The following is a 23045-nucleotide window of genomic DNA, read 5'->3' on the forward strand; positions in this document are numbered from 1 at the left end:
AAAAAAAAAAAAAAAAAATAAAGATTTTAATTTTCTTTCCACGTTTTCTGAAGACTTGTGTAAAAAAATTAACCGCTCAAAAGACTCATTATGCTTCATAGAATATACTTTGGGGTGTTTGTTTTCCAAAATGGGGTCATTTTTTGGGTAATTCCATTGTCCTGGTGCTCCAGGGCCTTCACAAATGTAATAGGTCGTTAGGAAATTAGAGGTGTCATTTATGCTCCTAGAACGCCTGATGGCGCTCCCTGCATGTTGGGCCTTTGTATGTGGACACACTGTGTAAAAGTCACACACATGTGGTATTGCCATACTCAGGATGAGTAGCAGAATGTATTTTGGGGTGTATTTTTTGCTATGTACATGCTTTGAGTTAGAAATATCTTATAAACTGACCACTTTGTGTAAAAAAAAAAAAAATGTTTTCATTTTCTTTCCACGTTTTCCGAAGACTTGTGGAAAAAAATTAACTGTTCAAAAGAATCATTATGCCTCATAGAATATACATTGGGGTGTTTGCTTTCCAAAATGGGGTCATTTTGTGGGTAATTCTACTGTCCTGGTGCACTAGGGCCTTCACAAATGTAAAAGGTCGTTAGGAAATTAGAGGTGTCATTTATGCTCCTAGAACCCCTTACGGTGCTCCCTGCATTTTGGACTTCTCTGTGTGGCCAGCCTGTGTAAAAGTCCCACACATGTGGTATCGCCATACTCGGGAAGAGCTGCAGAATGTATTTTGGGGTGTAATTGGAAGTATGCATATGCTGTATATGAGAAATAACTTGTTATTATGACAATTTTGTAAAAAAAAAACAAGAATTGTGGGAAAAAATTACAACTTCAAAAAACTCACCATGCCTCTTACTAAATACCTTGGACTGTCTAATTTTCAGAAAGGGGTTATATGGGGGGTATTTGTACTTTCCTGACATTTCAGAGCCTCAAGAAATGAGATAGGTCGTCACTGCATCAGGTGTGATCAGATGTGATCAATTTTCAATGATTTGCACCATAGCTTGTAGACTCTATCTATAACTTTCAAAGAGACTAAATAATATCCACTAATTTGGTTTATTTTTACCAAAGAGATTTAGCCCAAATTTATGAACATGACTTATTTGCAAAATTTTATCATAGAAACTAAAAAAAAGTGTTTTTTTTTCAAAATTTTCGCTCTTTTTTCACTTACAAATAAAAAACCCTGTGGTGATTAAATACCACCAAAAGAAAGCTCTATTTGTATGAAAAAAAGATAAAAATTTTGTTTGGGTACAGTGTTGCATGACTGAGTAACTGGCATTCAAAGTGTGAGAGCGCTGAAAGCTAAAAATTGGTCTGGTAAGGAAGCTGTATAAATGCCCTGTATTGAAGTGGTTAAAAAACAATGTCCCTCGTCTGCCCTGGGAACCAGAGCTGTCAGTCAGCGAGTGCCCAGCGACCCTAAATAAACAAAGGGGCAGAGTCACCCACTGCCACCGGTAACCCTGCCCCTTTGTTTATTCACCGTCTTTGAGAACCAAATATGTCAGACATTGGGAGGCAAGCCACAAGTGCAGAGCTCTCATCTTGATTGCCGCTGGATTTACTTCAGGGGACATTGTTTGTTTTTTTAAGAAAGAACTTATCAATAACTGTTTGTGTTTTTATTTATTTTTGACACTTTTTTTGGTGAATGAGTAGGGGTACAATGTACTCATTAAGGACGTGACGTGGCTGCCAGCAGACTGCCCCGCTCCCTAGTCCCTAACAAGCAGCTATTATCTAATAAATTTGAATCATTCGGATACTTCTAAAATCCAAATGAAATGAATGAATTTTGTTGTTTCGTTATTGTTTATTTCAGATTCATTACTGTTGTATTCAGAAATTTAGATACTGTACATCTGAATTTCCGAATAACCAACATTTTGTTCAAATTTCAATTTGGAACAAAACAAACCATACAGGTCCACCTGATTAGACCCAGAGGTAGGCAGGTGTAAACGGACACAAGTCTATTTACACTTACCTGTTCATAGGGCTGCATGGACCTTCTGATCAGGTCCACCTGTCAGACTTAAATCATTAGATTGACTCCTGTCAAACAGGAACGGCTATATATAAGCCAAAAATTCGGCCAGTTCCTGCTGAGGCAGCTTAATTTCGATCCATCTATGACCAGCCTAAAGGCCTTTATCTATGTTCAGATATACATCCAATAGAAGGCAGTTTTTACCAACACCACAGTCTCTGTAGATGTCAAGTCTGATCATTGTACTGAAAAAAAAATATATATTCCATAGTGTAGTAACTTTGTGTCACCAGAAAAAAGGCTTTTTATTCGTTAAAAAAATTCTTTAATTACAGAACGGCCCAGAGGCCATAAAAATCATCAAAAAACAGAAAAAACACACAATCAAAATAAAAGAAAAAATACAAAAATTGAAAAATTCATCAAAAACCATAAATAATATATATAAAAAATTAATCAATTTGTATATAAGAACGCCAGATAAAAATGGCCAGGGCCACAAGATAAATAGTCAAAGGGGCAGAGATAGTTCAATTGGGTGCATATATTATGTTAAAGGTAAGAGCGTCTTGAATCCACATATACTAGGAATAGCCTTAATACTCGAGAACTCTGCCCCCATTCGCTAAATAGAAAGTTAGTAGGAGAAAAAAAATCTATTAAAAACTCCGGTTTTGTATTACAGGAAGTAGCGGGGAGTCAGCGTGCGTGTAGTTTTTTATCTGTATTTGTCAACAGATTAACCCCTTAGCGCGGTTTCTTCTATTTTTATATTAGATTGCTACTAAACTCCTTTTCACTAAGATCTGTAGTTGACAGAACACATCTAATGATAAACAGTATTTGTGATATCCCCCGGCTGAATACAAACTAGTCCCTAGTACGTAAAGCAGCCAATAGATGCTTCAGAATTTGCATGGTGACAGATGCCATCACTTGATAGAATGCCCAGAAGAGTCAGGAGAGGATGGGAGGCAGTAGATGAGCAGATGATGGCAGTCCTGTGAGAGCACATCTGTTGACAATGGTACACTGACTGAGTGTACACACAAACCAGATGTAGTCTATAGAGCAACTGATGTCACCAATGTCCTTTCAGATAGATAAGCTTGTCTTCACTGTTTGCATGTTTTCTTTATCCTGTAGTTCACTTCTGTATTAGCTTATGTTCTGACCATTATAATCTACAGTCTGGCAATGTGAGTTATAAAATGTTTGCAACATGCTGGAAATTTTCTTCACAACCATCTCTGCTAAATTGCCCCATTTAATTTCATGTTGAATCTAGCCTAGTGTTTCTCAACCTTACTGAGACCACACAATAAAAGTATGGGGATACAAAATACCATTGAATCTCTGGATGGGGCTGGGTGTCACTGTGGATGGATGAAAGTTCTTTAGGGGACTACGGTCTTTGCGGTAGACTTAGCAGCTCTGTAGGGGATGAGGCTTCTGGAGGGAGCTGAGAGCAACTGCGGGGGATGGGGTCTTTGGAGACTGCTTGGGGCCTTTCCAGAAGGCTGAGGCAGGGCGGTGTGGGGGACTGGAGGACACTATGGGGGCTGTGGGACACTATTGGGAAAACAATGGGTGGATGGAGGCTCTGCAGCAAGCTCAAGTCACTGCAAGGGACTTTGGAAGATTGTCAAGCACTGTGGGGACTCAAGGCTATTGGGGGGACTCTTGTTGAGGGGCACTGCACATCACTATAGGAGATTGGATGGCACTATGAGAGCTTGGAGGCACTGTGGGAGGCTAGTAGGGATGGGCGAATGGTTCAACCCGAGCATACGTTTTGGCCGATCTTTCGCTGTTTGGACGTTCGAGGAACAAATGGGTCGTTCAACAGTTTGTTCTGCCCCCCGAACCGACCACAATGCATTGCGGCGCTGAAAAGTGCATTGCAAGCCCTGATTGGCTGAAGCAGTGAAAACTTCAGCCAATCAGGGCACAGGGCACTGTCAGAGTCATGATTGGACTCTGTTACTTTATCCAGTTATGGCTCATTCCCACCCCACAGTATAAAAGTATTCTTTCAATGGCAGCCATTTTCAGTGTGATTTCAGCGTGGAGCGAGATAGAACAGGGCTCTGTTCAGTGCTATTAGTTGGTTAGTGTGCTATACTGTGCTATTTTGCTTCAATTGTCAGTGTAGAATATTAGTTTAGTGTCAGTCTAGGGATAGTGTGAGTGTAGTGAAGAAGACCATCATTCAACTTTGCATAGTGTGCAGCTAGAGTAGGGACAGCTCAGATAATTTCACTGTAGTGTAGTGAGACCATGTCATTCATACATACATTAGTGTAGAGTAGGGACAGCTCATATAGTTTCAGTGTAGTGTAGTGAGACCGTGTCATTAATCTTGTCATTAGTGAATAGCTAGAGTAGGGGCGGTTAAACACCATTTTTTTCATTGCGTTACTGCCAGTTTAACGCCATTTACTTCTGTGTGCATTACTGCCAATTTAACGTCATATCGTTTTGTGTGCGTTACTGCCAGTTTAACGCCATATAGTTCTGGGTGTCACTGTACGTTTGGTGCATTATATTGCAGTATATTATATGTGTATCTGTGGAGTGTGTCTGTATAATGTGAGTACTCAAATTAAAGTGCACCAAACACCTCTTTACATTGATTAAATTGCATCTAGGTACAGATTTCAATGTATTCTTTACATTTGCTTATAAGCAAGGCCACCTCGCTCCCAATAATGTCTGGGAGGACAACAAGGTGCATATCATTGCAATTTTTTACGGAAAGGCCAATTCTTGCTTTCATCAAGTGTACCTCTATATGGTTACCGTGGGAAGGCGTCACTAACACCCAAAGACCAATTTTTATGCACCCGTTACTTCTATCCAAAGTCAAAGTGACACCAGAATGTATCCAAAACATCTCTAATCTTGTTTCCAGTGCACTACATTGTGGCCTCATAATACACACTGGCCAGCTGTTGCTGAGAAAAATAAAGGCAGCTTGTAGGGAAAATTTCATTTTTTTGCTTTATAAATGCAATTATTGCTGAAGTAGATTCTAGACATGGTACAGATCTGCCACTTTACAGGTAGGCTAAGGGGACCCCCCAGGCACTACACTAGAAGGAATTTTTCATTTTTATGCTTTCACTTTAAAAATCAAAAAATCACTGCTCATTTAAAAATGACGTGTTTCCTTTTTTTTTTATTGATACATGTCCCCTCTGGGCAGGACCCGGACCACTATAACCATTGTATGCTCAATTACTTGCATATACACCTTCAAAATGGGCACTTTTGATTTTTGACGTTCAGGTCCGAACTTTTGCTGTGTTTGAAAGTTCTGGCGAACTGAACAGGGGACCATTTGGCCCATCCCTAGAGGTTAGAGAATATGCAGTAGTGATCATTTCGTTCACGAAAAATATTTAGTCATAATTTTCATCAGCTGCATTTCAGTGAAGAAAACTAAACTAAAATACAATTTGAGTTAAATCAATTGGCAAAAAACAATTAAAATTTTCATCAACGAACAGAACAAAAATGTGAGGGAGGGACCTTTACCTGAACGTCTGCTTTCCTTGGAGCTCTGCCTGTCCGTTAAAGCCTCAGCCCCCTGACAAGCTGTATTGGCTGAGGGACGCAGGCTCCCTCTGTCTGCCACGCTGCTGCCTGTTAGTTCTGGAACAATGCTCTGCAAAGCACGCTTTAAGTGTTTACCCTTTCCAGCAAGGTAGCAGTACTTAGCACTGTACAAAAAACTGCCTCCCCAGACCAGTTCTCCCTCACTCCCATTTACTTCCCCATCCCCACTACATGTTAGATTTTTACTCCATGAGTATATAATGAGTTTGGATATTCTAAAGAAATGCACAAATCATGCATTACAGTTTAACTAAACCCATTCGATTTTAGATTGTTTTAGTTTTCGCTGTATTTTAGTCAACTAAAATCTCCACTACATTTTAGTCGACTAAAACTAAACAATTCAGATGACTAAAATACAACTAAAACTAAAATGACATTTTAGTCAAAAGACTGACTAAAACTAAATAGTTATTTGACGTCAAAATAAAAGTGATTGTAAAATCACTGAGGACAATTACTGGAATCTCATCTGTTACAGCAAGCTATACTGTGCAGTGTATGTATTTTTTTTATTTATTGAAGCTAAATACCTAATTTCCCTGCATGGCTGTGCAGTCAGGTGACCTCCCACCACTCTCCTTCCCCAATGTGAGGACTACAGTGGGAGGAGCTGAGATTCCCTTCTGACCTCAGCCAGGAGGTTACATGACCACACAGCGGCACTGTGAAAAAAAGTATTTCATAAAAAAAAAAAGCACAGACACTACAAAATATCTTGCTATAACAGAGGGGATATCAGTATCTATTCTCAGTGAGTTTACAGCCACAGGGAATGGGGCGGTGAAAAGATCAGCTCTCACAGCACAGACCATTGAGCTGACAGGCAGGGAGGGAGGGGGAGAGAGAGTGATCACACAGGGGGATGACGGAGGCACATAAACTGGCAAGCTGTATCATGGATCAGCAGCCATGATTACTGTGGTCAACGCACCTAGGAACCAGCAGGATTACCGGGTATTTCACAGCATAGAATGGGACAAATGACACCACAGAAGCACTGTGCTGTATATCGTGCTTTAAAGGAAAAGGATCTTTTTATTTTATTTTAGAGTTACAACCACTTTAACACTGACATGCAGCTAGCTAAAGTCCTGGGAGGAGGGAAGGAGTCCGCAGCCTGGCATAGGGCCACGGCCCAGCGGTTGAGGACCACTGACCTAGCCAGTGGTCTTGGCAGTTGTTGCATTTTCCTGCCCATCCACTTACAATTATTATAATATTATATTTATTATATGGGAGCCTCTCCCATCCTCTGGAACTCACTACCCCAATCTGTCCGGTTAGCTCCACTTTTTAAGAGATCCCTGAAAACTCATCTCTTCGGGGAAGCCTAGCCTGCCTTCAGCTAACAACCAAATCTTCTACTACTCCCATCAGCTTCATTCCTCACATTTACTACCTTTTGTTTCACGAGCCCCTCCCTCTTAGATTGTAAGTTTGCAGGAGCAGGGCCCTTCTAACTGTCTTGTATTGAACTGTAATTCAAATTCAAACCAAATTCAAATCTGATGAGCTAGTAGGGGCAGTGTAGACAGTTTTGTTATACAGTAGAAGTTTTTGATATAAATTTATCTCTTGCCTTTTTTATTTTTATTTTTCAATATGTGTGTATAGCTGGCCATACACTGATTGAATTTTGATCAGTGTGTGGGTTTCCCTGCTCGAAAGAAATTGATTGTTTATTCAACCTCTCTTGAAAGAATATGTTGGAAAAATTTCCATCAATCAGCAGCTGCAGCCAATCAGCTGCACCCACTGATAAGTGTATTCTGACAGTGTCCCAGCTGGGTGTATTCCTCCACCTATCTCCTTTAATGGATGGAGAAATCTATATGCAGTTCAGTTTTGGGCACCAGTTCACACAAGATTAGATAAACTGAATTTTATTCTCTCTTCAGAAAAGGATATTAAGGGGGGATATGATCGACATGTTCAAATACATAAGGGGTCCATATAGTGAACTTGGTGGTGAGTTATTCACTTTAAGGTCACCACAGAGGACAAGGGGGCACTCTTTACATCTGTTTGCACAGCCCACATGCAGAACCTGCCAGGAAGTCGGCGCTGCGCTAATCACAGGCAGCGAGACATTTCCCGATCTCTGCAGCCGCACATCCGGACAATGTCTCACTGCCTGTGATTAGCGCAGCACAGTGCCGACTTCCTGGCGGGCTCTGCACGTGAGTTGTGTGAACACACCGGAGCTCATCCTTAATCTCCAAATACAGAAAGTCTGTGAAAATGTGAAATAGACTCCCTCAAGAGCTGGTTCTGTCCAGCTCAGTAGATTGTTTTAAATGTCTATATTCTTTCGTAAAAGCACATAATATAATTGGATACTAATATTTATAGGTAAAGTTCATCCAGGGAATATCCAATTGCCTCTTGAGGGATCAGGAAGGAATTTATTCCCTGCACTGGAGCAAATTAGATTATGCTTTATTGAGATTGTTTTGCCTTCCTTTGGACCAACTGTGGGTATTGGATAGTGTATGTGGAGGTTTTTTTATTTGTGTTGGTTTTCTTTATTTTTTATTTTTTCATTTCTGTGTTGGTTTAACTGGATGGACTTGTGTCTTTTTTCAATCAGATTAACTATGTAACTCTATTTGGGTTTTTTTCATTCAACTTAAATCGGAACCTCTGTCAACTTTTTATTGTTGTCTGTAAAAAGATTTCCCTTCACTTCCTGTTCCAGTGACACAAGAACAAGAAATAAAAGAGCGCAGTTGTTGCCAGGATAGAAATATATAGAGAGCAATAAAAACCCAACCACGGTTCTGACATGTTGTCACTTTACTAAATAAATGTGCATTTGTTGCTGCCTCTGTCACCTTCAGAGAGGTTTGTCATTACTTTCTGACTGGGACAGGAAATTAGGGTTGATCTCCTAGATAGGGATACGGACAGTAATAAAACCCAACAGGGGTTCTAAGTTCTAACTATCCTATTCAAAAGTAAATAGTTTTGGGTGTAATTGCTTTTTCAGTAAAATTCTGAAAACTTCATCAACCTCTTTTACCTTCAGCAGGAAGAAGAACCGCTGTTAATGTACTGGACTATGAAAGTATTCGCTTGTAAAATGGGGTTAAAGCTCTTCAGGCAGGCTTTGCCAATCAGGCTTTGAAGTGTCCCTGGCCATGTAGTGCTTGGCAGAAATCCAGAACACATGTCAACTACTGCCCCTTGGCACCTGCATATATGGCCTTTACATTGTGCCCGCAGCTCAAATCATACAGAAAGCTAACTGATCCGACTACCACAAAGCATAAGCCTATTGTCAAACATTTTGGACAACTTCAGTTTTCAAAAGCAAGAAAACTTCAAATAGAAATTGACCTTTCTGCCCACACATTGAAAGGATATGTGCTGGTCTTGTATTTTTTTTTCAGGCAATTGAATGCTACAGAGAAAAATGAAAGGAAACAGGTAATTATGGAGAACGAAAAGTTTTGTTTGAAATGCATTCATTGATAGTTCAGAAAAAAGGTCAGCATCCAAGATGCCACACATGATCAAATTGTGACAGCAGAGGCTTTCATTGTTTTATTTCATGGGAATCATTGCTAAGCCAGCAAATGTTTCCCAGACAGGTGTCATAAAATGTCCAGTCCACCCAATGATGGAACATTCAGCTCTTAGTATAAGCTGGAAGACAGAATCACCCTGTCACTTGATATAAAGTATCTTTTATATCTGTGTTATGGAGATTTCACCTCCACCTATCTGCAGCAGCCACTATGAAGAAGTCTGTCTTTTCTTTGGCAATTGCAGTTAGAAGTCATTTGCAAGGGTGACCACCCTTTTCAGAGGTTGGTTGAAAGTTGGCTGGAAAGAGATATATTGCCACCTCATTGCCTGTTTTAACTTTAAAAAGTCTGCACCACCAAACCCTTACATTACACATGGTTTCGGGGTGGTTGCGGACCTCCCCTACTTACTTGAAAGGGTTGTGTTTGGCAAAACACGTTAGAGGGTATAAGTTTTACCTCTGCATGTGTCCAAGCCTGAGTGGCCGCCTGTTCTTCTATACAGTGGGGGAAATAATTATTTGATTCCCTGCAGATTTTATAAGTTTGCTCACTTACAAAGAAATTAAGGATCTATAATTTTTATCATAGGTGTTTTCTTTCTCGTACATCACGGGACACAGAGACTCAGTAATTACTGGTGGGTTATAGGGTATCACTAGGTGATTGGACACTGGCACACCCTAGACAGGAAGTTCAATCCCCCATATAACCCCTCCTCCTACTGGAGGTACCTCAGTTTTTTCGCCAGTGTCTTAGGTGTTGGTCACAAGTAAAGATGTGCTGTGCTGAGCTCCGCTGGAATATCCTTACTGGGGCCAGCTATGCAACAGGATCCATTCAAAGTGTAATTTCCAGACCGAATGGTACCCGGCGGAGTGGCCGCAATCTGGTCAGCAATCCATACATTCACCAAATTTTATCAGGTGGATGTGAGAAGGCATGAGGACTTTGCCTTTGGGCCTAGTGTGCTGCAGGCAGCGGTACAGGGTCCTCAGGTCTGAGTACACCCTATGTTGTGTGGTTCCCCTCCCCTCATATAGCATTGCTCTGGGACATCCCACCAGTAATTACTGAGTCTCTGTGTCCCGTGATGTACGAGAAAGAAAATAGGATTTTTTTAACAGCATACCTGTAAAATCCTTTTCTTTTGTGGTACATCATCAACACAGAGCTCCCCTCCCCTCTTCTAATACACTTATATTGCTTTGCTACAAAACTGAGGTACCTCCAGTAGTCGGAGGGGTTATATGGGGGATTGAACTTCCTGTCTAGAGTGTGCCAGTGTCCAATCACCTAGTGATACCCTATAACCCACCAGTAATTACTGAGTCTCTGTGTCCCGTGATGTACCTCAAAAGAAAAGGATTTTACAGGTAAGCTGTTATAAAAATCCTATTTTTTAATGATAGAGACAGAATATCAACCAAAATTCCAGGAAAAACACATGATACAAATGTCATAAATTGAGTTGCAGTTTTGCCAGTAAAATAAGCATTTTATCCTCAAGCAAAACATGACTTAGTACTTGGTGGAGAAACCCTTGTTGGCAAGCACAGAGGTAAAACAATTCTTGTAGTTGGTTACCAGGTTTTCACACATCTCAGGAGGGATTTTGGTCCACTCTTCTTTACAGATATTCTCTAAATCCCTAAGGATTCTTCACCATTGCTAGGCAACTCAAAAGTTTCAGCTTCCGCCATACATTTTCTATAAGATTAAGGTCTGGAGAATGACTAGGCTACTCCACGACCTTAATGTGTTTCTTCTTGAGCCACTCCTTTATTGCCTTGGTGGTATGTTTTGGGTCATTGTCATGCTGGAAGACCTATCCACGACCCATCTTCAGTGTTCAGTGATTTTACAATGCATGGCCCCATCCATTGGCCCCTCAGTTTAGCAAAATTTACCTGTACCTTTAGCAGAGAAACAGCCCAAAGCATAATGTTTCCACCTCTGTGCTTGACTGTAGGAATGGTGGAAGATTGTCATGGAAGAGATGCCTAACAAATGCATCCAGCACAGAGTAAACAGATCAGTGGGCTTCACTAAAGGAATCAGGCACAAAGGTAAGTGAAAATATATATATTTATTAAAGATAAAGACACACGTGCAAAACAAAACACAGAAAACCATGAGCAAGCAAGAAATTAAAATAATACACAGCAACTCCAAACACCTAATCTAACTATACACACACCCACACACAAGGAAAGGGAACAAATATACATCAACAAGGCAGGGATGAGAGACAAGGGGAACAGAAGACCAGATAGAGGGAGCAGAAGCAAGCGGGAGCTGGAAGCAGGAATCAAGGGACAAGAACGGGGTACTGGACAGGACAGGAAGAGGATCGGGTACGGGTTTCAGACAGCAGATCAGATCAGGCAGGGACAAGGCTTGCAGAGGGAATACTAAAGCCCTGAGCCTCAGTGAAGGGTAGGCTTATATACTCCCAGCAGCTCACATCAGGTGCAGCTTGATCAATGAAAAGTCCATCTACTGGGAGACACCCGCTGGTGGCCACCAGAATTACACCCTTTGGTGCTGAAAGTAATAGTGCCACCAGCAGGTGACCCAGGCAATAACACTGATCATGATAGTCCCCCCCCAAGGAGTGGCCTCCGGACACTCCATTCTGCCCATGACCTGGCAGTGCATGTAAGTGCGAAAAAGTCTTCCCTGTGACTATGGACTTCTTTGTGCTTTTCCTGCCAGAGTCTTTTAATCTATTGGGAGGCATGCCACCCGAGTCCGAAAATGGAACATGTACTCCACCACCAGGGTCGGGAAGTTTGGATGTAGAGAGGAAAACAGGCAGGGCAATGTGCATGACCCTATCAGGGTAGACAACATGAGAGCATCACAGTCAGGCTGAAAATCAAACAGGAGAGAATCAGCGGCAAGCTGAGCACCAGGAACTAGTTTAGCAGGTACCATGACAGCAGGCTGGGCAAAGGGCACCGGATCATAAGGCTGGCCAGCGAGTTATGGGTCATCAGGCTGGGCAGCAAGCTTTGGGTCATCAGGCTGGGCAGCAAGCTTTGGGTCATCAGACTGGGCAGCGAGCTCTGGGTCATCAGGCTGGGCAGCGATAAAGGAACCACCAGGCAGGGTATCAAGAATTGGACCATCAGGAACTGGATGGTCAGGCTGGATACCAGGTACAGGATCACTAAGCAGCTTAGGGATCAAATAATTAAGCAAGACAGTGGGCGCTGGGACATCAGACTGGGAAGCGGGCACATCAGACTGGAAGGCAGGCACGTCAGACTGGAAACCAGGCACATCAGACTGGAAAGCGGGCATGTCAGACTGGAAAGCGGGCACTCGGACATCAGACTGGAAGGCAGGCACGCACGTCAGACTGGAAAGCGGGCACCAGGACATCAGACTGGAAGGTAGGCGTATCAGACCAGAAGGCAGGCATATCAGACCGGAAGGCAGGCACATCAGACAGGAAGGCAGGCACCGAGACATCAGACCGGGCAGCAGGTATTGGAACTTCAGACTGGGCAGCAGGCACAGGCGCTGGCACATCAGGCAGAACAGCAGATGCTGGTACAACAGGCTGAACAGAAGGTGCATCGGACTGGATAGCAAGCACTGGAACTTCAGACTGGGAAGCAGGCACATCAGACTGGGAAGTGGGTACATCAGACCGGAAAGTGGGCACCAGGACATCAGACTGGAAGGCAGGCACATCAGACTGGAAAGCGAGCACATCAGACTGGAAGGCAGGCACATCAGACTGGAAGGCAAGCACCAAGACACCAGACTGAACAGCGGGCACCGAGACATCAGACCAGGCAGCAGGTACTGGAACTTCAGACTGGGCAGCAGGCACAGGTGCTGGCACATAAGGCAGAACAGCAGGTGCTGGCACAACAGGCTGAACAGCAGGTGCATCGGACTGGATAGCAGGTACTGTAGTTTCAAACTGGGCAGCCGGTACTGGAACTTCAGACTGGGCAGCAGGCACAGGTGCTGGAACAACAGGCAGAACAGCAAGTACTGGCACAACAGGCTGAACAACAGGTATATCTGTCTGGACAGTAGTCACTGGAGCATCAGACTGGAACATGGACATTGGGATTTCAGACTGAGCAGCAGGCACTGGGACCTCAAACTGGACAGTGAGCACAGGCATTGGCAGACACTGGCTGAGAAGCAGACACTGGCACATCAGGCTGGGCAGCAGACAGGAACACATCAGGCTGAGCAGCAGACAGGAACACATCAGGCTGGGCAGCAGACAGGAACACATCAGGCTGGGCAGCAGACAGTGGCACATCTGGCTGGGACACTGGATCTTCAGGCTGGGACACAGGCACTGGAACTTTAAGCAGGGACACAGGCACCAAAACATCAGACTGGACAACGGGCACACCAGATGGAACAGCGGGCACTGGAATGTCAGACTGGACAACAGGCAGAGACACTGGCACAGCAGGCTGAACAGCAGGCATTGGAAAATCAGGCTGGAGTGGATTAACTGGTGTGGAGGCTGGATTGGATAATGGCAGGATGGTATGGGTTGGGAAAAACTTCCGCTTCTTTTTGGTTTTAGCCACTGAAGATTTGTATGTGGATATGGGGCTGTAGGTAATAGGTGCAGCTGGTAGAGGTGAAGAACAGAAGGATAGTGAAACAGGGGGCACAGATTTAAAGGGGATTTTGGTGGAACTGATAGAGACAGCCAAGAAGAAACAGAAGGGTTAAAGGCAGGGTAAGTGCAGCAAGAGGAAACAGGGTACTGGTACTTCATTGTTAGCAGGGTGTATTGGTCAGCAATTGTGGTAGTTGGGGTAAAGGGAGAGGAAGACATCCCAGAAGGCTGTTGATTAGACAGAGAAATGGGTGGTTGGGAGCTGACAGAGACTGAGTACAACAAACTTGACCAGGCCCATAATAATGGCTGCACAAAATCAGGTTTGCACAATGTTTGTCTGACCAGAGACTGCACTGAATCAGTACATGCTGCAAGTACCTGTTTAGGACAAGCTGAGTAAGGCTGAATTCACACCTATGCAGTTTTAGTGCTTTTTGCATTTTGCAGATTTGCACTACAGTCCATTTAACATTGTTTCCTATGGAACAACTTCTGTAGTGCAAATCTGCAAAATGCAAAAAGCACTAAAACTGCATAGGTGTGAATCCAGCCTTATGCTCAAAGAAAGAGGCTGAGTCATCTTCCAACAGCCACATCAAAGACTCTACTTGAGCTGCACTAAAAGGGGGTGTATAGTCACCCCCCTCCACTAGAGGCATCAGACAGGGCCAACTCTGTACACATCCGAATCAATGGCTGCAAGTCCTCAAACAGAAAACTGCCCTGATCAACAAAAACATGGGCTATACGGATGCATTCCAGCAGCTGCTCTCTAGTGTATTCACTTAATGTCTGATGACAAAAATCTCTGTCATCTGTTGCCAGGAGCGAAAGATACAGAATATCTTCCAGATGCATTTTTTTTTTTTTAGCAATAGCAAGTGCCCAGACCCAATTCCTAAATACAGCCAATCTGTTTGTATGGCTTCAGTATTCTGTCATGGAAGAGATGCCACACAGGCATCCAGCACAGAGTAAACAGATCAGTGGGCTGCACTAAAGCAATCAGGCACAAAGGTAAGTGAAAATATATATATTTATTAAAGATAAAGACACACGTGCAAACCCAAACACAGCAAACCATGAACAAGCAAGAAATGCAAATAATACACAGCAACCCCAAACACCTAATCTAACTATATATATATATATATTAGAGTTGCCATCTCATCCCTTTAAACCCGAACACACATGAATTACACAGGTTCTGAGGCTAATTTCATGCAGATAAGGCACCAAGTGAGTTTAATTATCACCTTAAAGCGGGAGTCCGCCGGGAGTTCCGCTGTTTTTTTTTTTTTAAAAGCCAGCAGCTACAAATACAGCAGCTGCTGACTTTTAAAATAAGGACACTTACCCGCCCAGCGCGCCCACAATGTCGGCACCCAAAGCCGATCTCTCGATCGTCTCTTGGGTGCTGCCGCCGCCATCTTGGGTATGGGAATCAGGAAGTGGAGCCTTTCGGCTGTGCAATTAATATGTGTTCGGTTTTAAAGGGATGAGGTGGCAACCCTAATATATATATATATATATATATATATATATATATATATACACAAGGAAAGGGAACACATATACATCAACAAGGCAGGGACGAGAGACAAGGGGAACAGGAGGCCAGATAGAGGGAGCAGACGCAAGGGGGAGCTGGAAGCAGGAATCAAGGGACAAGTCACAGGAACAGAGTACAGGAAACAGAGTCAAGGACAGGGCAGGAAGTGGATCAGGAACGGGTTTCAGCCAACGGATCAGATCAGGCAGGGGCAAGGCAACCTTGCCGTTGGAACGCCAAGAGATATACAGTGTGTAGCCAGTGAATGATTCCATTGGGGCATACCATTCAAGTGGAAGTGCAGGCACTTTGAAACCTCATTCCTCACTCTCCGTCTCTAAAGAATGTCCCAGATTGTTTTTTCTTTTACCTTGTTCCTGTAAAGAGAAACAGCTTTTATTACTCCATGTGACATCATCACCAGGTTTGCAAAATTCATACCCTAGCATATTTCACACCCTGGGGAGATCTTTTTTACACCCACCTGCTCTGTACAACAACATTTTGAACAACAATATTAAAATGAACCACTTCCTGCCCAAGGCCATCATATGACATCCAGGAGTTTGAGTGGAGGTATCTGAATGATGCCTGCAGCTACAGGCATCATTCAAATATCTTTTTTTCTGCTGGTGATTCCCTGCACTGTGAAAACAATCATAGCGGCTGTTCAGCCACCTAATTGTTTTTACAGGCAGTGGGAGGGGACATTCCACCCCTCCCGCCGCCCTCCGGTGCTTCTACCGGTGAGCTAGAGAATGAATGGGCCAGAAGCAGTCATTTACCATAGAGAATATTGCAGACTAGATGGCCCCCGGCGCCGCCCGAGGGCCCGAGGACATTAGGGGCCCGGACTTGGCCACATGAGAGGCCACTTGCAGCGGCTGAATTACATACCGCGATGCCGAAAATAAGACAGCTAACTGTGCGCTGCTCCCCGCCGGCCCCTCCTTCCCTCCCGTCCGTCCCAGGTGCTTGTACTATATGCGTCGTGACATCACCTGGGACGGACGAGAAGAGTGGAGCAGCTGGCGAGGAGCAGCACGCTGTTAGAAGTACTATTATCGGCATCCGGTGACTCGGTAAGTGAAGCAGATGACACCAGGGCCGCTACACGTGATGGGGGGGACTTGGGGAGTGTACAGATGTAAGGGCCCCGGGTCCCCCCACCCCACAGTGTCCTCCTGGCTGTGTGTGTGTGTCCCCCTATTTGCATGTCCTCCTGTGCTGTGTGCATGTCCTATTGTGTGCGTGTCCCCCTGTGTGCGTGTCCCCCTGTGTGCGTGTCCCCCTGTGTGCGCGTTCTCCCTCCAGTGTCTCCCTGTGTGTGCGTTCTCCCTCCAGTGTCCCCCTGTGTGTATGCGTTTTCCCTCCAGTGTCCCCCTGTGTGTATGCGTTTTCCCTCCAGTGTCCCCCTGTGTGTATGCGTTTTCCCTCCAGTGTCCCCCTGTGTGTGCGTTTTCCCTCCAGTGTCCCCCTGTGTGTGCGTTTTCCCTCCAGTGTCCCCCTGTGTGTGCGTTTTCCCTCCAGTGTCCCCCTGTGTGTGTGTGTGTGTGTGTGTGTGTGTGTGTGTGTGCGCTCTCCCTCCAGTGTCCCCCTATGTGCGTTCTCCCTCCAGTGTCCCCCTGTGTGTGCGTTCTCCCTCCAGTGTCCCCCTGTGTGTGCGTTCTCCCTCCAGTGTCCCCCTGTGTGTGCGTTCTCCCTCCAGTGTCCCCGTGTGTGCGTTCTCTCTCCAGTGTCCCCCTGTGTGCGTTCTCCCTCCAGTGTCCCCCTGTGTGTGCGTTCTTCCTCCAGTGTCCCCCTGTGTGTGCGTTCTCCCCCCAGTGTCCCCCTGTGTGTGCGTTCTCCCCCCAGTGTCCCCCTGTGTGTGCGTTCTCCCCCCAGTGTCCCCCTGTGTGTGCGTTCTCCCCCCAGTGTCCCCCTGTGTGTGCGTTCTCCCCCCAGTGTCCCCCTGTGTGTGCGTTCTCCCCCCAGTGTCCCCCTGTGTGTGCGTTTTCCCTCCAGTGTCCCCCTGTGTGTATGCGTTTTCCCTCCAGTGTCCCCCTGTGTGTATGCGTTTTCCCTCCAGTGTCCCCCTGTGTGTATGCGTTTTCCCTCCAGTGTCCCCCTGTGTGTATGCGTTTTCCCTCCAGTGTCCCCCTGTGTGTATGCGTTTTCCCTCCAGTGTCCCCCTGTGTGTATGCGTTTTCCCTCCAGTGTCCCCCTGTGTGTGCGTTTTCCCTCCAGTGTCCCCCTGTGTGTGCGTTTTCCATCCAGTGTCCCCCTGTGTGTGCGTTATTCCTCCAGTGTCCCCCTGTGTGTGTGTGTGTGTGCGCTCTCCCTCCAGTGTCCCCCTATGTGCGTTCTCCCTCCAGTGTCCCCCTATGTGCGTTCTCCCTCCAGTGTCCCCCTGTGTGTGCGTTCTCCCTCCAGTGTCCCCCTGTGTGTGCGTTCTCCCTCCAGTGTCCCCCTGTGTGTGCGTTCTCCCTCCAGTGTCCCCGTGTGTGCGTTCTCTCTCCAGTGTCCCCCTGTGTGCGTTCTCCCCCCAGTGTCCCCCTGTGTGTGCGTTCTCCCCCCAGTGTCCCCCTGTGTGTGCGTTCTCCCCCCAGTGTCCCCCTGTGTGTGCGTTCTCCCCCCAGTGTCCCCCTGTGTGTGCGTTCTCCCCCCAGTGTCCCCCTGTGTGTGCGTTCTCCCCCCAGTGTCCCCCTGTGTGTGCGTTCTCCCCCCAGTGTCCCCTTGTGTGTGCGTTCTCCCCCCAGTGTCCCCCTGTGTGTGCGTTCTCCCCCCAGTGTCCCCCTGTGTGTGCGTTCTCCCCCCAGTGTGCCCCTGTGTGTGCGTGCTCCCTCCAGGGTCCCCCTGTGTGTGTGTGTGTGTGTGTGTGTGCATTCTCCTTCCAGTGTTCCTGTGTGTGTGCATTCTCCCTCCAGTGTCCCCCTGTGTGTGCGTTCTCCCCCCCAGTGTCCCCCTGTGTGTGCGTTCTCCCCCCCAGTGTCCCCCTGTGTGTGCGTTCTCCCCCCCAGTGTCCCCCTGTGTGTGCGTTCTCCCCGCCAGTGTCCCCCTGTGTGTGTGCGTTCTCCCTCCAGTGTACCCCTGTGCAGGTGTAGCTTCAATGTTGGGATCAAGGGGGCCCCATGATCTTCTATTGCCCGGGGGCCCCATGAGTTGTCAGTCCGCCCCTGAAAGTGCCCCAAGTTGAAAAAAAGTTGTGATAGAGATTAACAGGCTGGCAGGATGCCAGCTCACTCCTGGCAGGGGTAGGTTAGCAATGGAGAGAAAGTCAAAGAATAAAAGCTTCAGATGCGAAACCTTGGGGGTGAATTACACCACAATATCTGCAGCTACAGGTTTTACGTTTTTTTTTAGTGCTTGTAAAAAGCTTGTTCAAGCCATTATGAACATTCCTACCTGCATCTTGTGTTTTTCACCTGTGTAACATGTGCATTGATTTTGTAGTTTCATGGTGATATTTGTTGGCCTGTACACAGAGCCCATGATAAAGTAAATCTTCCCGTTCTTTGTTCAGCAGTTTCTATATGTGTTTAAACATAAGGTATGCAACTTGGCACTAAACAGGTTAATGCCTGAACTCTGTGATGTGAAAACAAACACTTCCTATGAGGAAACTACATATCCCATAATCCTTGGGTCTCTCAGGTGCTGAGAGCAATGAATGGAAGAGATGTGTTTTATCACATCAGCACTTCCAAATTTGTGTTAAACACAGAGGAAAGGGTGAATTGGATGCTGAATTGGATGCTGTAGAGATGTATAAGACGCATAAGAGAACTTTTCCTTTTGTTTCCTTCCTTCCTTTTCCTTTTTCTGAGATATTCTTTGAGAAATACCCCCAGTTTAAAGTGTATTTCCACGTTTGTAGCCAAATTGGGATAATAACTAATTGAAATTTGCTAAAGTGTAACTCTAACTTTTGTTGAGCAAAAAAACATTCCCCTCTGGATGATCTATGTACATTGCAAGGATTATAACAACCTTTGTTGCAGATTCCTACCTTTTGTTATTCCGAAGAAGTCCATGTGTGTTTGTCTGTGCCTCTGCACTGAGTGGGTCTAATGGGGGTGGTTTCATAATTACCCATCAGCTGTGGCAGCTGCAGAGCACTAATGAGGAAATCTGCAGGGACTACATCACTTTAGATGTGTTCCTATTGGAAAAATCTCACCAAAAGATAAATTTTTGTTGTCAGGATGCCTGAAATCTGACTTGTATCTTAGGCAGACTTCTGGGAAAATTGGTGAGCCAATCACACAAGCAGGAAATTATGTTTCTGGGTAGTGGTCAGTACACAGTCTGTGTACAGAACAACTCCATGTAACCATATTACATTGTATTTATAGAAATTTACAGTGGCTGCAGATTGAAAAAGGTAATTTTTAATAACATTCAATTACAATATGACTTGTATCGCAATTGTACAAGCTATATATTTTTTCCCTTTTTTTGATATTTTTTCCCCAAGAAAGTGGAGTTATCCTTTAAATGTCCCCATTTGCAAAGTAAAAATTGCAGCTTACTTTTTTAAAAAGCTGTTGGCACCAGTGCCCCCTGGTGCCACAGGTAGGAGCGCTGTTCTGTTCTTTTGGACTGCGCATGTGTAGTCTGTGCACAGCCACTGAGTTCATCAAACTCGCGCATATGTGACCCAAAGGAATGCGGCAGTGTTCTCTCCCATGACACTAAGGGGCACTACTCCATCACTACAGTAACTTGAAACAGAGCCATCGCAGGCTGTAGAAGATTTTAAGAAGGTTTCTTTGTAATGCGATTTTGGCCTACATTATTTTAACTGAAAGGGAGCCCTGGCTGGAAGGTAGGTTTAGCACACTACGCTGCTACACCAAAATGGAACAGCATAGTGTGCTTTTTTTGTAAAAGTGAACTAATCCAGGGCCATCATTAACCTATCAAACAATCTGTTGAAACTACTGGTGAGTGCTGTATAATGGGATTTTCATATACAGCTTACCTGTAAAATCCTTTTCTTGAGAGTACATCACGGGACACGGGAGCTTCATTACATAGTGGGTTATATAGGCACCTCTGGTGATTGGACACTGGTTAACCTCAATTAAGGAGAATTCCTCCCCTATATAACCCCTCCCATATGGGAGGCACCTCAGTTTTGTAGCAAAGCAATAAGAAACCACGTAAAACCCAAAAGGGGCGGGAACCCTGTGTCCCGTGATGTACTCTCAAGAAAAGGATTTTACAGGTAAGCTGTATATAAAAATCCCATTTTCTTGATCATACATCACGGGACACAGGAGCTTCATTACATAGTGGGATGTCCCAAAGCAATGCTCAGATTGAGGGGAGGGAGACACAGATCATAATTATAGACCGCCAGGGACCGGAGGACCTAAACTGCAGCCTGCATTACACTGCGCCCGAAGGCGATATCCTCTTGCCCTCTGACATCCACCTGATAGAATCTGGTGAATGTGTGGACTGATGACCAAGTTGCAGCCTTACAGATCTGAGCCAGGGAGGCCTGGTGATGCACTGCCCAAGAAGCACTTACAGCCCTAGTAGAGTGCGCTTTCACTGGAAAAGGAGGGATTTTCCCTTTAACACTATAGGCCTGAGAAATAATCTGTCTAATCCACCTTGAGAGAGTGGATTTTGACACCGCCTGGCCCTTCCTAGGGCCTTCCGGCAAAATAAACAAGCAATCAGTTTTCTTTATCCGAGCAGTTGCTTGAAGATATATACTGATTGCCCTAACCACATCCAAAGTGTGCAAAGATTCTTCATCTGCGGACTGTGGGTCCGGAAAAAAGGATGGTAGGATTATGTCTTGATTCAAATGGAATCCCGAAACCAACTTAGGTAGAAAGGACCTGTTGGGACGCATGACCACCAGGTCCTTATGAATAATTAGATACGGCTCCTTTCTGGAAAGAGCTGCTAGCTCTGATACTCTTCTAGCCGTGGATATGGCTTCCAAGAAAACCAATTTTTTAGTCAGGAGAACTAATGAAGCCAGATGCAAAAGTTCAAATGGTTGCCCCTGCAAAGCCGAGAGAACCAAATTCAGATCCCATGGGCATACCGGAGGTTTGACTGGCGGTCTTATCCGCATGGCCCCCTGGATGAAAGCCCGCACCAGGGAATGCGATGCAAGTGGCTTCTGAAAAAATACTGACAGGGCCGAAATCTGCACCTTGATAGTGCTTATGGCCAAATTCATTTCTAGGCCTGACTGGAGAAAGGCCAAGATCCTGCTAATGACATACTTTCTAGGATGCCATTTCCTGAGTTCACACCAGGAAACATATGCCCTCCAGATTTTGTAATAAATAAGCCTGGATGCCGGCTTTCTGGCATTGACCAGAGTAGAAAGGACTGGCCCCGAAAGGCCACGGTCTCTCAGAATGTGGGTCTCAGCAGCCAAACCGTCAAATTTAGACTGTGTAAAGCAGGATGGTAAATTGGACCCTGTGAGAGCAGATCTGGCTGGAGAGGGAGGATCCATGGCCGGCCTACTGCCAACTTCATGATCTCTGCATACCACGGTCGCCTGGGCCAAGCCGGGGCCACTAAAAGGACCGATTTTGTCTCCCTCTTGATTCTTCCCAGGAACCGAGACAGAAGGGGGCTTGGGGGGAAAGCATAGATCAGATTGTACTGATCCCAGGGAACTGTCAGAGCATCTGACCCCTGAGCAAGTGCATCTCTTGTCCTTGACACAAAATTGTTAAGTTTCCTGTTGAACCTGGATGCAAACAGATCTACGTCTGGAGTACCCCACCTGTGACATATTGTCAGGCTGGCACTTACAGAACCGATGAGTCCGCTTGGGCAGAGGGTGGTCTCCCGTACGTGTCCGACTTACAACCCCTGATAGAGCAGACAGGTGGCTGAGAGTGCGGAGTGGTAAGAGAGCCTGTGATATGGCTCCAGGAGCAGGAACTTGCAGGAAGCTTCCGGCAGCAGGTGTGTAGATAGGACACAGGCAAACTGGGTACAGAACAGGAGCAGAGCAGGCAAGTCCGGGTGCAGGCAGGGTACGGCAACAGGCGGGCGGCAGAGGCACAGAAGGAGCAGGCAAAAGAGAGGTCAAACAGGCCGAGGTCAGATGCAGGCAGAGGTCAGCGGTGTCAAGGAAAAGCCGGGTCGTCAGGAGATAAGCAAACAGGAACACAGGATACGAACAGCGGGACAGGAACCGAGAAGCTGTTGATCAGGCAGCACCTGGGAGATGTCAGTGGCAGACCTAAATAGGCCGTTTGGCGCCAAGCACCGCGCACACGCGCGCGCGCGCGCGCCCCCGAACGCCGGCAGACACGCCAGCGGTACCCGAAGTGCCCACCACAGCGCGCTGACGCGCACCAGCGCCAGCAGGGGCACGTGAGGGCACACACCGACGCGCACCAGCGCCCACAGGAGCGCGCAACACCGCACGCACAGGAACACGCACCCCAGCACGCACCGCAGGACATCGGCGCGCACCAACACGGGCAGCACCGCGACCATCCAGGTAACGACCCTGACAGTGCCCCCTCCCTAAGGGCAGACTCCGGCTGCCCAGGTGAGCCGATCTGGAAACCTGACGGTTCTTGAAGGCCCGCAAAAGTTCCTGAGCATGTAGATTGTCCTCGGGTTCCCAGGAGTTGTCCTCAGGTCCATAACCCTTCCACTTGATGAGGTACTGGGTTACATTACCCCTCTTCCTGCAATCAAGGATTGCTTCAACCTCAAACTCCTCTTCATTGTTCA

The sequence above is a fragment of the Lithobates pipiens genome, unplaced genomic scaffold (assembly GCF_037356315.1).
Source record: "Lithobates pipiens isolate NorthernLeopardFrog02 unplaced genomic scaffold, aLitPip1_a1.2 Scaffold_19, whole genome shotgun sequence".
NCBI classification, from domain to species: Eukaryota; Metazoa; Chordata; class Amphibia; order Anura; family Ranidae; genus Lithobates; species Lithobates pipiens.